Source organism: Protopterus annectens, chromosome 6.part0 (genome assembly GCF_019279795.1).
Source record: "Protopterus annectens isolate FY-2018-M chromosome 6.part0, PAN1.0, whole genome shotgun sequence".
NCBI lineage: Eukaryota > Metazoa > Chordata > Ceratodontiformes > Protopteridae > Protopterus > Protopterus annectens.
Genome location: NC_056737.1, coordinates 1,533,998,502 through 1,534,014,116, shown reverse-complemented (window position 1 = coordinate 1,534,014,116; position 15,615 = coordinate 1,533,998,502). Strand labels below are relative to the sequence as shown.

Genomic DNA, 15,615 nt, shown 5'->3' with positions numbered 1-15,615 from the left:
ATACCCATGAGCAAGTAATTCACTCCTAGGGCATCTGACATTTTACCAGGGTTTGCATTTCAGAACTTTGATATCAAATAGATATTTTGAAAGCTGATGGGAGTATGAATTACTAGAGTTGGGAACATGGCCTGAGTCTAGCACTGGACCTGATACAAGCCTCTCTTGTCTAAATCTGTTCTTGGCAAGCGAGCTACAAAGCACTCGAGCCCCTATCAGTCATTTGGTATACTCTGACTGCGTGTTTGTTCCCATACGTGACCATGTACAAGCACAACCCTGGAGTTAGTGGTGAGGCTGGAAACTCCTTTCCATTCAGGTTCTTTTGAAGATTCTGTAGACCTGGAGGCCATTACTGTATATTGCAGATGGTTAAGAAGAGTGAATGTGAATTCTTCTTATATTGCAACCCCACCCCCCACAATTGACAAATCCTTTGGAATAATCCTGAGGCTTAAAACATCCTCTAAGGACTTGCCTGTTGTCACCCAATCCTTCTCAGAAATCTGTGAATAATTAACATGAGATGAGGAATGAAGAGGTTAAAGCAGTTATCAGCCTGAAAGTAATCATTCATAGTATACTCCTTTGATACCTTAGAAGGTGAATAGTCTGTATAAGCCGCCATTTCACATCAGTGGGAACTTGTCCAGGCATCCTCAGGCTGAATCCTGGACAATCTCTTTAGTGGAGCACAAATAAAAGACAGCACTTTGCTACTAGACAGTGATTTTGAAACTTTTCCAGATGTGGCAAGAAAATATTTTCCTTTCCCATGCTGGGACAGAGAGTGCATAACAGTTTTTATCATCAGTCGATGTTCCAGTCCTCTCTAGTGGATGTGTCACTAGAGAAGCAGTCAGCTGTTCCCAAGCTAAGGTTCAGGGAAGAAGTGGTCAAGACTCTTGTCTGTGGCACCAAGAGTAGGCTTTTGTATGTGTCTCCAAAGTTTTTATTTGTGCAGATAATAGGGTCAGAGTTGTATGCTTATGTGTATGCTTACTTAGGATGGCATAACTGAGGCTTTCCTTAATGAAGGAGAAGCTCAGAAATTCCATCTTGGATGCCATGTTGAAGGGATGAAAGACTTGTCAAAGAGGCAAGAAGCCCTTATCACTGCTAAGGACCTGGACAAACCCTTTTGTATACTACTTCCACTACTACTACTACTACAATGGCAACTTCTTCCAGGCCTAGATAACCCCAAACAAACAGCCCCCTTACAGGCCAAAGAGGACTTTAAAGCACCGCATGGATTTGCCTCTTCTTCCGCTGGCCCAGATCACGCAAAAGAGTGACACTACCAGACCAACCACTGCAGTCCAGCCTACAGTATGGGACTGACTGTTGAGTTGGGAGCACTACAATTGATCGTGTGACAAGTTATTATATCAGAAAACATCACAGAATAAATATCATGTCTTTATGTTGTTGACAGTTAAATACATTGCAACTTCTTTCTATAATTTTATTTGTGCCCCCAGGCTATCCATCATCTCCCAGCTGCTGATAGAGACTCATTCATTCCAGCAAGGATCAAGAGCTTATCAGCCTGAGATTTCCAAGATGGCTGCACACTGATTAACAGTGCGGCTTCATCTCTCCCAGTGTAAAAACAGAAAATGAAAAACCGCAGCAAGTGATATTGCTAACTTAAATAAAATTACTGGGTAGTAAGTACACTGTGTGGATGCCCAGTAAAGAAGAAAGTGAGCCTGAAAGAAAATCAACTAGAAAAGGTCAAGAGAAACCACTGAATAAGAAGAATCCTGCAGTCCAGCTCCATCTTTGGTGCAAGACGTGGCTTCCATTAATGTAGAGGAAAACAAAATAAGCGAAATGATTACAGTAAGTGAAACACTGAAGGAGTATATCAACTCAGATAAAAGACTGGAAAAAATGGAAGAAGCTTTATGCAGGTATTCAGTTGAGCTGATAAAACTGCAAAAACAAGAGGTTGAAATGAAAAAAGCTGGCTGAGTATGAGACTGCTCAAGATGACATGTTTCAAAAAAAAGGTTAAATCGGAGGACAGAGCATGTAGGGAAAGTCTGAGATTTTCTGCTGTACCAGAGAAACTAGAAGGAAAAGTCTGTATTAATTTTATGAAGACACAAATAAGCAACTTGACCGGAATTCCACATGAGGAACTGTTCATTGAAAGGGCATTCTGTGTATATGCTTCAATTCTGGCCATAAGAAAGTAGCCAAAACCTTTGTTATTAAAGATTCAAACCTACTGGCAGAAAGAGTTTATCCTGACAAAACTGTGGTAAAATGACAAAGTATTTGGAGACAATATAGTGTTTGTGAAAAATAATTATTCACTGTATACCAGGCAGAAGAGAAACAAATTTATTCCAGTAATCAGATAATGTCAAGAGGCAGGTGTAAGATTCAGGCTGCTGTATGTAGACTATGTTTTCCTGGTGGATCAAATTCACTTTTTGATGTATAACAGGTTAAGGAAGAAATGCAAACGCTTGTCCAGCAAAAAGTGAGTCATCAAGTACAATGGGACTCTGCTTCTCATTCTACTGATAGTACATCCCATGGAGAGACTTTGCCAGTGAAACCTTTTCCACTGTTCCAAAGGAAATGCTTGAGAGACGGAAAAAAGCACAAGAACTGACCAGAAGAATAAGGAGTACTTTGGAATCGAACCAGAATCTGGAGTTTGGAGATACATATGAACAGGAAGAAGACCAGCAACACTGAAATTAGTGAATAAATGTGAGACTGTAAAGCATCAGTTGCATTTGTGAAATACAGCTATATAAGAATATGTGAAAGGAGTGGACTTTTGTTGACTTTATTAAATTTGTGAGGAACTGAAAAGCATTTGCCTCACTTCATCTCAATGTTTGGAAGGACTCTGAGGGGATGGAAAGAGGAAGGAAAAAGGTAACTGTAAGGAAAACAATCTCTGTTCTTAGAAATATTTATGTGAATCTTTTTAAACATAAATTGCATATTTTATAGTAAAGTATTTTTAGTTGTTTTGTATGTGATAAAGCTACTAAAGTAAACAGATGCCTTTTTTCTACTTCCTCTTCTCTTTCTTCATTTTTGGTATTACAAAATGTAGGCATTACAGTGCAAAAAGAGAAGAAAAGCTAGATAAAAGCATATTTAAGTTAATACACTGTACTCTTGGGTTGTTGATGTGGAGTATGTGGTGTAAATGTACACTGATCATAATATATATATATATATATATATATATATATATATATATATGTGCGTGTATATATATATATATATATATATATATATATATATATATATATATATATAGATAGATATACACACACATACATACATACACATACACACTGGATATAAAATGTTTACACACCCCTGTTAAAATGCCAGGTTTTTGTGATAAAAAAATGAGACCACAATAAATCATTTCAAAACTTTTTCCACCTTTAATGTGACCTATAGCCTGTACAATTCAATTGAAAAACAAATCTGTTAGGGGAAAATATAAAAAATAAAAAATGTACAATACGCTGGTTGCATAAGTGTACACACCCTTAAACTAATACTTTGTTGCGTGTGCACACCGTTAAACTAATACTTTGTCGAAGCACCTTTTGATATATGTAGCTGATATATTTTCTGTTACTTTTGCAAGGTGATGGCTGGATTTAGACCCTTGGCTTAGTCTAGTAACAAATTTTAAGTGGAAACAAGTAAATATGAGAACACTGAATATAATGAAAAGTTTTCCTTTACAATAAATGTTTCAGCTTGTCTTTCAGGCTGCAGCAGGGGACTACATTTGTCTTTTTTCACCTATGTTTCTATGGAGACAAGCTAATAACAGAGCAGTAAAAGACAGAACACTGGTTTCTTCAAGGCTAAAAGTTATTGGTTCCTGATAAAAATGCAAGTTGATCTGATGTCAGTTTTCATTCTCTGATGGGATTGAATCTGAACCATCGGTTCCGCCTTGGCCATTGCAAAGGCTTGTGGCAACTTAGAAATCTCATTTTGGCCTTACCCAGAATGCACCAACCCCAATTATCGTGGATCTAGTTTGCTTCTTCCAGCGAAAGACATGGTTGTTAATCTCTCAAGCTTTACATTTAGATAAGTGTTTTTTTTTCTTCATATTACTGTTGCATTTCTCATTTTATTGTTTCTGATTGTCTTTCCTTGTACTTGCATACTCTGTGAAATAGTATAGATAATATTTTTCTCCCTTTCCCTCTTCTACTCTTATCATAGCTCTTAACTACCTTTATAGGTAGCCTTTCTCTTTCCTTTACCATTTTTGCTTAAAAAAAAAGAAAAAAACATTATAGTTACTCTGGTATAGTTTGTTTGACAAATTAGAGTTGTTAAAGTTTATTCTTAAGATTACAGTTTTTGTTTTTGGAGTGTGTTACTGTGTTTGTTACTATTCTTGTAGTTGTTATAGTTGCTTATTAAAATGTTGGAAAAAGATAAAAGCCTGGCAGGCTTTAAAAAGTGTGTAAAATGTGGTCAGAAAATACCCTTTTCTGACACATACTGGGGTATACTGTTTTGGACCCCTTCATCTCCAAGAAAATTGTTCAGTTTGCCATGCGTTCAACTCAAGGGTTTTGGTTGAATGCAAGAACAAATTAATACTGTGAAGGGTTTACTTCTGTCCTCCTTTAGTGAGGCTTTATCTGGAGTTTCTAAAGAAAAGTGAAGGAAAATATCTCCCACCTCTCCAAGCACTTCCACTGCTTCTTCTAATTATTCAGAGAAGGGATTGAAAAGATCTCTTCTGGATCCATCTGTTCCCTCGGATCTGAAGAAGAAAATGCCAAAATCTGTGGATTTGGCTTTATCCTCGTATCCGAGACATATAAAGAAACAGTCATTGTATCTGGCTGTATCTTCGGATCCAAAAAGCTTAAAACTAATGCACACACACCTCAGACCAGACCCCCTCGGATCTGATACAGAGACTTAATAATGTGATAGTTTTACCCATAACAAAATACTCCCCCTCAGTGGACCCAGTTCTCTCCAGAGTTCTTTGCTCCTTCTTAGATAGGCCAAGATCTCCTTCAGAGATGTCCACTCACTCTTCCATAAGACAGTGTGAAGAGTTTAGTGAGGAAATTTCTCTTGGTGCAGAGCCAGTCAGTAATCCTTTCTGCTCCTACCCTATGAGTCAGGAGATCTGTACTTCCAATACTCCACCATTGCCATTTTCTTCTCTAACTCCTTTCAAGGTCTCGGAGCCCTTGGATCCGAATCACCCGGGCCTGTCAGCTTCAAGATCCAAGAATCCTTTTGTCCTGTGATCTAAGGCTTGCTTTGAGCTCTTTGGTTCAGTCGGATCCAATGAGCTCTCAGAGCCAATGTCAGGTCCGACGTGCTTCACTCAAGTCTGAGGATTTTGGAGCCATCTCTACAGCTTGGAGCCTCAGCAATGGTTAGTTTGGCTCTAACTTTAGCCTCGGGTGGACTGTCCTTGGTGCAGGAAGGGACGGTGAATCAGAGACTTGCTGTCTGGGATCAGGGGTCCTATACCTCACTGGGGCGGTCCGCCTATGCGATCTTGGAGAGAGCCCTGTCTGCCCCCCTGACTCAGACTGCCCCTATCCCCTCGGATCCTCTGTCTACATCTGTACCGCATCTCAACTATCTTCTCCACAGGGACAGCCAATACCAAAACCCCAGGCTTCCCATCAGGGTATTCGCACTTCTTCTGATGCCTCTGTAATGTACCCCACTGAGGAGGTCCCTAAGAAGAGAATGTGCAAGAGGAAGAATTTAGATTCCCCTGAATCTGTCACTGAAGATACAGATTTTGATGAGGGTGAAGGGTCCCAACAGTCACCTCTTGATGATGTCTCATTTGAAGACATCCTGGAGATCCTAAAACAGAGAGGTGGCTGGAAGCCCAGCAACCTTACATCAGAACAATTTGTACTGCTGCAGACTTTCACTACCGGCCCATCTACCTCCTGGATGACTCTGCCCGCTGATGAGCCCATTAAATTGATCGTGCTACGGGCATGGTAGGATCCAGACACTGTTATAAATAGTTTTGGTCCATGGGTGTGTCTGTTGATGCCATAGTCCTGGCGGCAGCCACTAAGAAGGAACTTGAGGAAGAAAGTTTCTATGTTCATCCCTCCAACAAGGAGTCCTGGACAGATTTGGGAAGCATGTCTATGCTTCAGCGACCTTCGCCTTAAGGTCACTGAATTATCTGGCACATTTCACAAGGCTACAAACGAACCTGATTAAGGAGCTATCAAATACCCTCTCAGGATCTGTTTCTAAAGAGGTGAAAGGATCTGTCACCTCTCAGTTGGCTACCCTACAATCAATATCCAACTTCTCCATGAGTCTCATTTCTAATGTAACAGAAGGAACCTCTAGGGCAGCGGGTTCAGGAGTTGCCATTAGGAGACACACCTGGATGCACTTATGTGATTTTGCAACGCCTTTTAAGTCTTTGTTCATCAGTGCCCCTTTTGGTGGCAAGTCTCTTTTTTTGGCCCCAAATTAAAGATGCATTGTCCAGGTGTAAGAAGATTTGAAAGATTATTTCTGCCATGGGCATACATTTTTCCACCCCTCAAAGATCTTTTTCAAGGAATCCTTGAGGTGGTGGTAAAATGTGGTTCAAAAAATCCCAAGCATCTTTCCAGGATACACATGGAGGAGGTTCCCCCAGAGGCAGAGGGGAAAACTCGAACGGTAGATGCTGCTTTTGCTGTAGAGGTGGCTCGCAGAACCAAGGGTTCAGAGATTCTTTCTTTGGTAAACCTTTTCAGTGCTCCTGAAAGGAGGTCTGATTATCCCCCTGTGGAGGCAATAGGGGGTTATTTGTGCCTGCACCAAAGACTCTGGCTAGAAATTCAACAGATAGTTAGGTGCAGAGGAACATTCTCAGAAGTTATATAATACTATATGTGAAGTTGTTCTATCTCGCTGTTCATTCTTACAGATAGGTTCTGAGCTGATCCTCGACTCCGAGTCAACCTACTACAAACTCGAGGTGTTCAGACAGCTCGAGGCCAAGTCCCTATCCCAAGATGCACCTAGACTTACCTCAGCTCTAGTTTGCTGCTGCAATAGATCGGAGGTTCCTTGCACAGCTTGGGCCAGTATAATTCTTTTCTGATATTATCTAGGAAAATTGTTATTTCAAAAAATATTTCTTAAAATATTTAGAGTTAGTATTTGATAGTCTTTAATAGTGATAACCTTATAGCTTGTTAGTAGAGATATTTCTTCTCATTTGGCCTCGTTTTTTCTATAGGCCTTTAATATTAATATTACCTTTCCCTTTGGAGTGCCTTTAAATCATTATATAGCTTGTAGTTAAATAAGTAGTTAGTGAGTGTGTGTGTGTTTTTGAATAGTTTAGTCAGTACATTGTTATTCAGGTCATTTGTTATTTAGGACTTATTTAGATAATTTAGCTTTACTAGTTTAACTTTGTTAATTGTTTGGGTGTGTCTAGTCTATTTAAAGTACAGTAGGCTGACCAGGATAAGCATAAGCATCCTAAATCAGGATTTAAAAAGTGTCCAAAATGTGGACAGAAGATGTCTGTGACTGATAATCACGTTAACTGAGTGTATTGTCTTGGAGCCTTGCACTTACAGGAATGCTGCTCCATTTGTCATTCTTTTTCATCCAGAGTTCTTCAGGAGCGAAAAAGAAAACTCATAGATAGAGGACTTCTTAAACCATAATTTCAGGAAGTTTTGAGTGACCAGGGTACATCTAGTAAGTCTTCAAAGTCTTCTAATGCTTCTCCTTCTGAAGTAAAAGAATCTAAGAAAGAGTCGATGTCAGCTCCACAGCCCTCGGAGCCGGGCGTCTTGTCTTTTCGGAGCCAGTCCCCATTCCTGGAACCGGTGTCCGAAATTCTAAAGTCACCTGTTCTGCAGTCAATGCCTCCATCCATTCATTCATCTCGGTCCTCAAGCAGCCTGTCCGATTTGGATGTGGAACGTGTGGTGCAGAAGTTGCTACAGGCACTGGTGTTCGCTAAATTTTTGTCAGCTCTGACCCAGGTGGTTTTGGAGCCTAAAACTGTAATGCCGTCGACTTCTTTTCCTCCTCCAAGCCATACTGGTTCTGATGATTGTTGAGCCTTCAGAGCCGATGCCTGTTTCACTGCCATCGGTTCTTTTTAATTGGACTTTCTCAGCGCCGATCAAGGAGTCTAGGAGCCGACACTCTCCTGTCAGGTCCGGGGAGGATAGTCGGACCAACATGTTGGTTCCAACTTTGCCTCTCGGGGCCTCGGCTCGGATGAATTCGGCTCCTACTTCTAGTTCAGAGCCCACTGTGCTGGTGCCAAGGGGATCGGTGGTTTCCTCGGATCCAGTGGTCCCTTCTCATCGGAGTAGAGGTGCCTTTGAAGCCATGAGGAGAGTGATGTCTCCTAAGACATGTACAACTTCAAGTCCAACTACCTCCTCCCCAAAGGCGCCTGTGTCCACTTTTGCTTCACAGATCCTTTCTAAGAGTAGAGACTCTGAGCCTCAGGAAGCCCCATTGGGTGGCCCCTGCTCTTCCGAGACCTCACCAGAAATTCCCACTCCTAGGTTCCCAGGAAGACAATCTGTATGAGGAAGCACCTAGACTCCCCACAAGAGTCTCTCACATCAGATACCGACCTGGATGAATCAGAAAGGTCCCCACGGTCTCCCTCTGAGGATATTTCATTTGCTGAGATATTAGAAATCCTTAGGCAGAGGGGTGGCTGGAAGTCCACCAACCCTACTGAAGATGAGTCGGTTCTCCTGAAGGCTTTCGGGTCTCAACCCTCCACCTCTTGGGTGTCCGCCCTTCGATGAGCTCATGGAATTGATCTCACAAAGGGCATGGGAGTCTCCGGACACCATGGAGCCTGTCCCTGGGAGGCCTAATAAATTTATTTCTGCCCCCCCAGGAAAAGTCTTAACTTACCAAGGGAGTGCCAGTTGGTGGTGGCGACAGCCACCAAAAAGGAGATGTCGGAAACTTCTTCCTCTATCCATCCTCCTAACAGAGATTCTAGGATCATGGATAGACTCGGGAAGCACACATATACAGTTCAGCGACTTTTGCCATGCATTCATTGAACTATTTCACTCATTTTAGGAGACTGCAAAGAGATCTTCTAAAAGGGTTTGGAGATGCTCTTCAGGGTACAGTAGCTGCAGGAGCTTCAGACAAAGTTGCCTGCCAGCTTGCTACCATCAGTTCCATAGTGAACTCGTCTATGCGTCTCATTTCATATGCAGCTGATGGAACGAGAAGGGCAGTGGGTACAGGAATTGCTCTCTGGAGGCATTCCTCGATGTGCTTGTGTTCTTTTGCAGAGCCCTTTAAGTCATCGTTTGTCAACACCCCGTTTGATGGCTCGTCCCTTTTCGGGCCCAAAGTTAAGGAAACTTTGACCAGGTGTGAGCAGGAAGGAAAGACTGTCTGCCGTCGGAGTCCATTTTTCCACCCCTACCAGACCCTACCACAAGGGTCAAAAGGGAGGAAAGATGTGGTTCTGAAAATCCCAAGGAGCCTTTCTAGACACACGTGGTGAACCTCCCTCCAGGGGCAGAGGAGGGAGCAATAATGGAAGACGCCAGCCTTGCAGCAGAGGGGGTCCACAAAACCAGGGCAACAGAGACCAGTTCTTTGGGAAGCCCTACCAGCACTCCTGAAAGGAGGCCCGACTGTCCTACTCTGGAGGCCGTCGGGGGTCGCTTATCTTTGTATCCAGATGCCTGGCTCAAAATAACAAACCACAACTGGGTACAAAGTATAGTTTCCAGAGGATATTTCATTCCTTTCGCCACTCCCCCTCCATTGACAACAAAAATCCCGGGCGTTCCACCCAGTTACAGGGAACAAGCAACAGTAGAGGTCCAAACGTTGCTAAGAAAAAGAGTCATCCAACCCGTCCCAGCAGACTAGACAGGATCTGGAACTTACTCGAGATTCTTTTTAGTTCTAAAAAAAGACAGGGGACTGGAGATCAGTTTTGGACCTCAGCAGACTAAACAGGTTTGTCAAGAAAGAGAAGATGTTCATCGTGCATACAGCTGCAGTCCTCACAGATGGGTTCTCCTGACGTCAGGCGGGTCCTCGGTCGGCCGAATTCCAAAGTCTAGGTCCGGCGTCGGTTGTTGTCGCTTCTTCCCTGACGTCAGAGCGACAGGGGTATAAAAGAACCAGCCGACGCCATTTTCTTCAGTCTTTCTTGCCGCGCGGTGCCCGAAGCAGAAGCATTTCGCAAGTGCCGGTCGGCCAGCTCCTGACATTATGAAAATTTGGAAACCGAAGTCTTCTTAAAAGCTAAGTACCCCGTTGGGGAACCTTTTCTTGCCTCAGACCGTTGTCAGACAAAGTTAATAATTGTATTTCTTGTGGGAAGCAAATACCGCATAAGGATTTCCATTCCCTCTGTATACCTTGTTTGGGCCCAGACCATGAGGTCTCGGCCTGCCGCTTTTGTGCTACATTCAACAAACGCACTATTAAGCATCGGGCGGAGTTCGCCCAGCATTATTTTGGAAAAGCATTTGACTATACTATGTCGTCGAATACTCCGACTCTGGTTTTGTCTAAAAAACAAAAAGACAAGGACCGACACGCGAGGTCCGCGGCCTTGACCGACACCACGCCAAAGCCGGCTACACATGGTCCGGTTCTCAGTGAGACGCCTACGCAGCCCCTGCCTACCGACGACCTGTCTTTGACGGTGTCTACTGTATTCGAGGTCGCAGGCTCCTCGGCCCACACCCCGACTACAGATACCGAAGCCACTGTCGGAGTTGAAACTCAGAATGTGGACAGGTCCACCTCCACTCAAGGTGTCTTCAGGCCTTCCTCTTTTTCTATCAAGGCTTTCACTAAGTCTAAAGCAACCATGCACTCTAAGAGACCAGCTGCACAGGGGCCATCTCCAGGCCCCATGCCTAAGAAACAGATGCTTAAAATGGCTGAGGATTTAATTACTCTTATCAGAGGTTCTCAGCCCCCTCCAGACAAAAGACCTAGAGTGGAGGAAGATTCCCCTTCCTCTGATCAGGGCTCCATTATTTCTGAGCACTCTGATGATCAGGAACATTCTTACTCTCCTTTTGAAGACTCTGATTCGGAGGAGTCCATCCCTTCTGTATCCCCCCTGAGGATTACTCATTTGGGGAAACTTTGCATACCTTAAGGGAACACTTCCACTGGGAAGGCCAGGATTATTCTGATTCCAAGAAAAGGCTCAGTGAATTTCTCTTGCTCCCTCAGCACAGGCCTTTGGCTATACCTCCTGTCTTGGACATTCTAGATGATGTTTACTCGGAGGCCTGCCTTAACCCAGACTCTCTACCTCCAGCTCCAGTTAAGCCTGATAGGTACTACAGGGTCCCTGACTCGCACCAATTTCTATACAAGAGCCATGCTGCTGACCCAGAAACCATCTCACAGGGCCCCAAGGGAGTTAAAGCCTCCATTGCTAAAAATCCTCTGCCTTCCGAGAGAGATTCCAGATCCTTAGAAAGGTGGGGAAAAAAGGTATATACCTCTGCTATATTATCTATGAGAGCCTTAAACTGTCAAGTTTCATATGCTAAAATACCAACAGTCTATGTTATCACAATTGAAAAGTAAAATGTCACAACCTGAACAACCAGATTTGAAGGAGTTGCAGGACTTGATACATAGTGCAGAACAAGTGGGTAAGCATACCTTACAATGTGGTTTTGATGCTCTAGAGGCCTCATGCAGAGCTGCTGTTACAGGATCAGTCATACGTAGACATGCTTGGCTTAAGGAACAAGCCTTACCTGATCATGTCAAAGCTAAATTACTAGACACTCCTCTTCAAAAGGATGTACTATTTGGTGCTAATGCTGAGGAGGTATTAAGGAAAATGGAGGAAAAGGCTAAATCAATGCAAACTGTGAAGGAATTTCTACAGGTACAACCCCCACGTTTTAGTAGAAATTGGCCTTCCAAAAACAGGTCCTTTCCTGCCACATATAGACCCCAAAGAGGCAGATACAGGCGCCCGAGGGGCAGAGGACAATCCCAAGGATTGTACAGAGGCAGACAATGGCAAGCTCCTTCACAAAGAGGTGGTGAGGACAACTCACAATCTATCAGAAAGCAAACACAGTAATTGCCTACTGCAGACTTCAAGGGATACAAATATATCCCTATTTGGACGACTGCTTGATCCAAGCGGACAGCAAACACATCCTTCAGAAACATCTGGCTTATGTAATAATGTTAGTGAACTCTCTGGGATACACAGTCAACAAAAAGAAATCAAGACTAATACCCTTTCGGAAGATAATTTTCCTGGGTGCCAACTTGGACACAAACACCCAGATGGCCTACCTCACGCCAGAAAAGCAGGGGCAACTAATTCAATACTTCAGAACACTGGTAAATTGCACCAGGCTTACTGCAAGGAAAATCCTGCAGGCTCTGGGATTCATGGCATCTTGCATCTTACTAATCCCATGTGCAAAGCTGGATATGAGGAAACTACAATGGTACCTGAAAAACATATGGTCTCAACACAGCCACAGTTTGTAAACAATAATACCACTAATTCCATGTCTGCAAAAAGAATTTCTGTGGTGGGCTCAAGCATGCCAAACAAACACAGGCCTTCCCTTCAGCAAGCCTCAAGCAAATCAAGTCATCACAACAGACGCCTCGGACTACGCCTGGGGGGGCGCACATGACAGAACGGTGCATTCAGGGCAAATAGTCCCAAAAAGAAAAGCACCTTTACATCAATCAAAAGGAAATGCTAGCAGTAACAAATGCCATTACAGCTTTCAAAGACCTTCTGCATCCAGGTCAACTATTGATAAGGACAGACAACAGCACAGTAATGTGGTACATAAACAAACAGGGAGGAACCCATTCATACCACCTGTGCAGGCTGGCCATGTCACTTTGGGACATGGCCCTGGAATTACAAATCGAACTTCAAGCACAGTACTTGCCAGGCAAAGGAAAACACTCTGGCAGACAACCTAAGCAGGAATATGACAGATCCACACGAATGGAAGTTGCATCCAAAAGTTTTTACAGAAATAATCGAAGCATGGGGAAGGCCAGACATAGATCTCTTTGCCTCCCACCAAAATCACCATTTGACAAAATTCTGCTCAAGGATTTTCCATCCAAAGGCCTGGAGAGTGGACGCTCTCTCTTTCAGTTGGACATCAATGACAGTTTATGCCTTCCCACCTCTTCCTCTGCTGCCCAAAGTTCTATTGAAAACCAGAGCAGACAGACCAAAGATGATTCTCATTGCTCCAGACTGGCCGAGACAACACTGGTACCCACTCCTGAGGAGCCTGACGCATTCCCCACCATGACCCCTGCCTCTAATGCCTCTTCTCCTGACTCAGCACAGCTTCAAAACTCTTCACAGCCAGCTAAAAACTCTCAATCTAGCCGCATGGAAGATTCCTTAGCATCACAACAGACCCTACTCTCCAAGGAGGTGCAGGATGTCATTTTGGAAGCTAGAAGGCCGTCAACTAGAAAAGCTTACTCCGCAAAATGGAAACGGTTTTGTGTCTGGAATGAGAAAAAGGGTCAGAATCCTGGAAAACTGAATTTACCTCAAATACTACAGTATCTAGCTGAGCTGCTAAGCAGTGGACTTTCATTCTCCTCCATCAAAATCCATGCCTCAGCCATTTCTGCAGAATACAACACTGATCCACCCTTATTCTCTCACCGTCTCTTAAGACAGTTCCTCAGAGGGGCTAAGAATCTAAGACCCCCAATCAAACAACCAATACCTGCTTGGGATCTCAACTTCATTCTAGGAAAAACTGACCTTGCCTCCCTTTGAGCCAGCTGCCTCATCAGATTTGCAATATTTATCGTGGAAAACAGCTTTCCTTCTGGCTATTACCTCAGCTCGTAGAGTTTCAGAACTACAAGCTCTCATGGCTGTGCAGCCTTTTATCATCTTCCATCAGGACAGAGTTTCCTTACGAACCAACCCGTCCTTTATGCCTAAAGTGGTATCCAGGGTAGCTTTGAATCAGGCCATACACTTACCTACCTTTTATCCTAATCCTCAAAACAAAGGGGAGAGATTACTACATTCCTTGGACATCCACAGACAACTACATTATTATTTGGACAGAACAAAGCCTTTCAGAAAATCAGAACAGCTCTTTGTGTCCTGTGCTGTAGGAGCTCAAGGAAAGCCAATTTCCAAACAGACAATCTGAAAATGGATAGCCCACTGCATACGCTTTTACTATTCCTTGCATGGCAAAACTGTACCTACAGGCATCAGATCTCACTCCACAAGGGCCACAGCTACCTCCGCAGCTTTCCTCAGAAGAGTTCCTACCAAAGATATTTTGGAAGCAGCCACTTGGAGTTCTGTGCATACCTTCTCCAAGCACTACCACCTACCATTATACTCCAAAACTAGAGCAGGCTTTGCCACTGCAGTCTTGCAGGGCATCCTGGCTCCTCCTAGTTCCACCTAGTGCCTACCACTCCTTTCTTAGCTTTGGGATTCTACCCATCTGTTATGACTGCAGCTGTATGCACGATGAACATAGTACAGTTTTGTACCTACCATAAATGTAGATGTTCGAGTGCTAATACAGCTGCAGTCCAGGTTTCCCTCCCTCCTTCCCCTCTTGGGACAGGCATATTGGCAAACACCTCCTCATACATCCTGATTGAGGTATTCATTTATGGTGTATTTGCTTGCAACTACTGTATTTTGATTATATTGCATTGCTTTATTATATAAATTTATGTATTGCCTTCCTTCTGGGGGCACCTGACATATGGGGCAAGAAAAACTGAAGAAAATGGCGTTGGCTGGTTCTTTTATACCCCTGTCGCACTGACGTCAGGGAAGAAGCGACGACAACTGACGCCAGACCTAGACTTTGGAATTCGGCCGACCGAGGACCCGCCAGACGGCAGGAGAACCCATCTGTTATGACTGCAGCTGTATTAGCACTCGAACATCTACATTTATGGTAGGTACAAAACTGTACTTTTTGTTGCCTCATGGGTGGTCCATCAAGAAAGAGATAGCGAAGAGAATTTTCCACAGGTGGGGCCAGCCTTGCTGCGACCTTTTTGCCAACCACATGAGCACAAAATGCAGAAGCTACTTTGCCCTGATTCCCCCTCCAGGAGAAGCCCCAAGGGACACAATCGTACACGATTGGCCTCCGGTTCTTCTCTGTGCATTCCCACCAATTCCCTTGATACTCAAAGTTTTGCAGACAGGAAAAGTCCTGGGAAGGACCATCATTCTAATACTCCCTCGTTGGCCTCATAGGATTTGAGTCCCCTTTCTTCGATTTCATCTGTTGGAAGAGCCTTGGATTCTGGACCCAGTTCCAGATCTTCTGATACATTCATCGGGGGCTCTTCATCCCTCTCTTCAGTCCCTGAAATTGACAACTTGGCTGCTCCAATTCCCAACATAACCAGGTTCCATAACCTCTCAAATGAAACACAGTATCCCTCTCTTCAGTCCCTGAAATTGACAGCTTGGCTGCTCCAATTCCCAACATAACCAGATTCCATAACCTCTCAATTGAAACACAGCATATATATTGTTATCTTCTCATAAGTCCTCTACTAGGAAGCTGTACCTTA

General features: G+C 43.6%; 1 protein-coding gene across 1 annotated transcript in view; it reads left to right on the top strand.

Moving 5' to 3' along the window:
• The window catches only part of LOC122804843 (protein mono-ADP-ribosyltransferase PARP9-like), a 1,196,663-nt gene that overhangs the window by 672,102 nt on the left and 508,946 nt on the right, over positions 1-15,615 (top strand). The window lies entirely within an intron of this gene.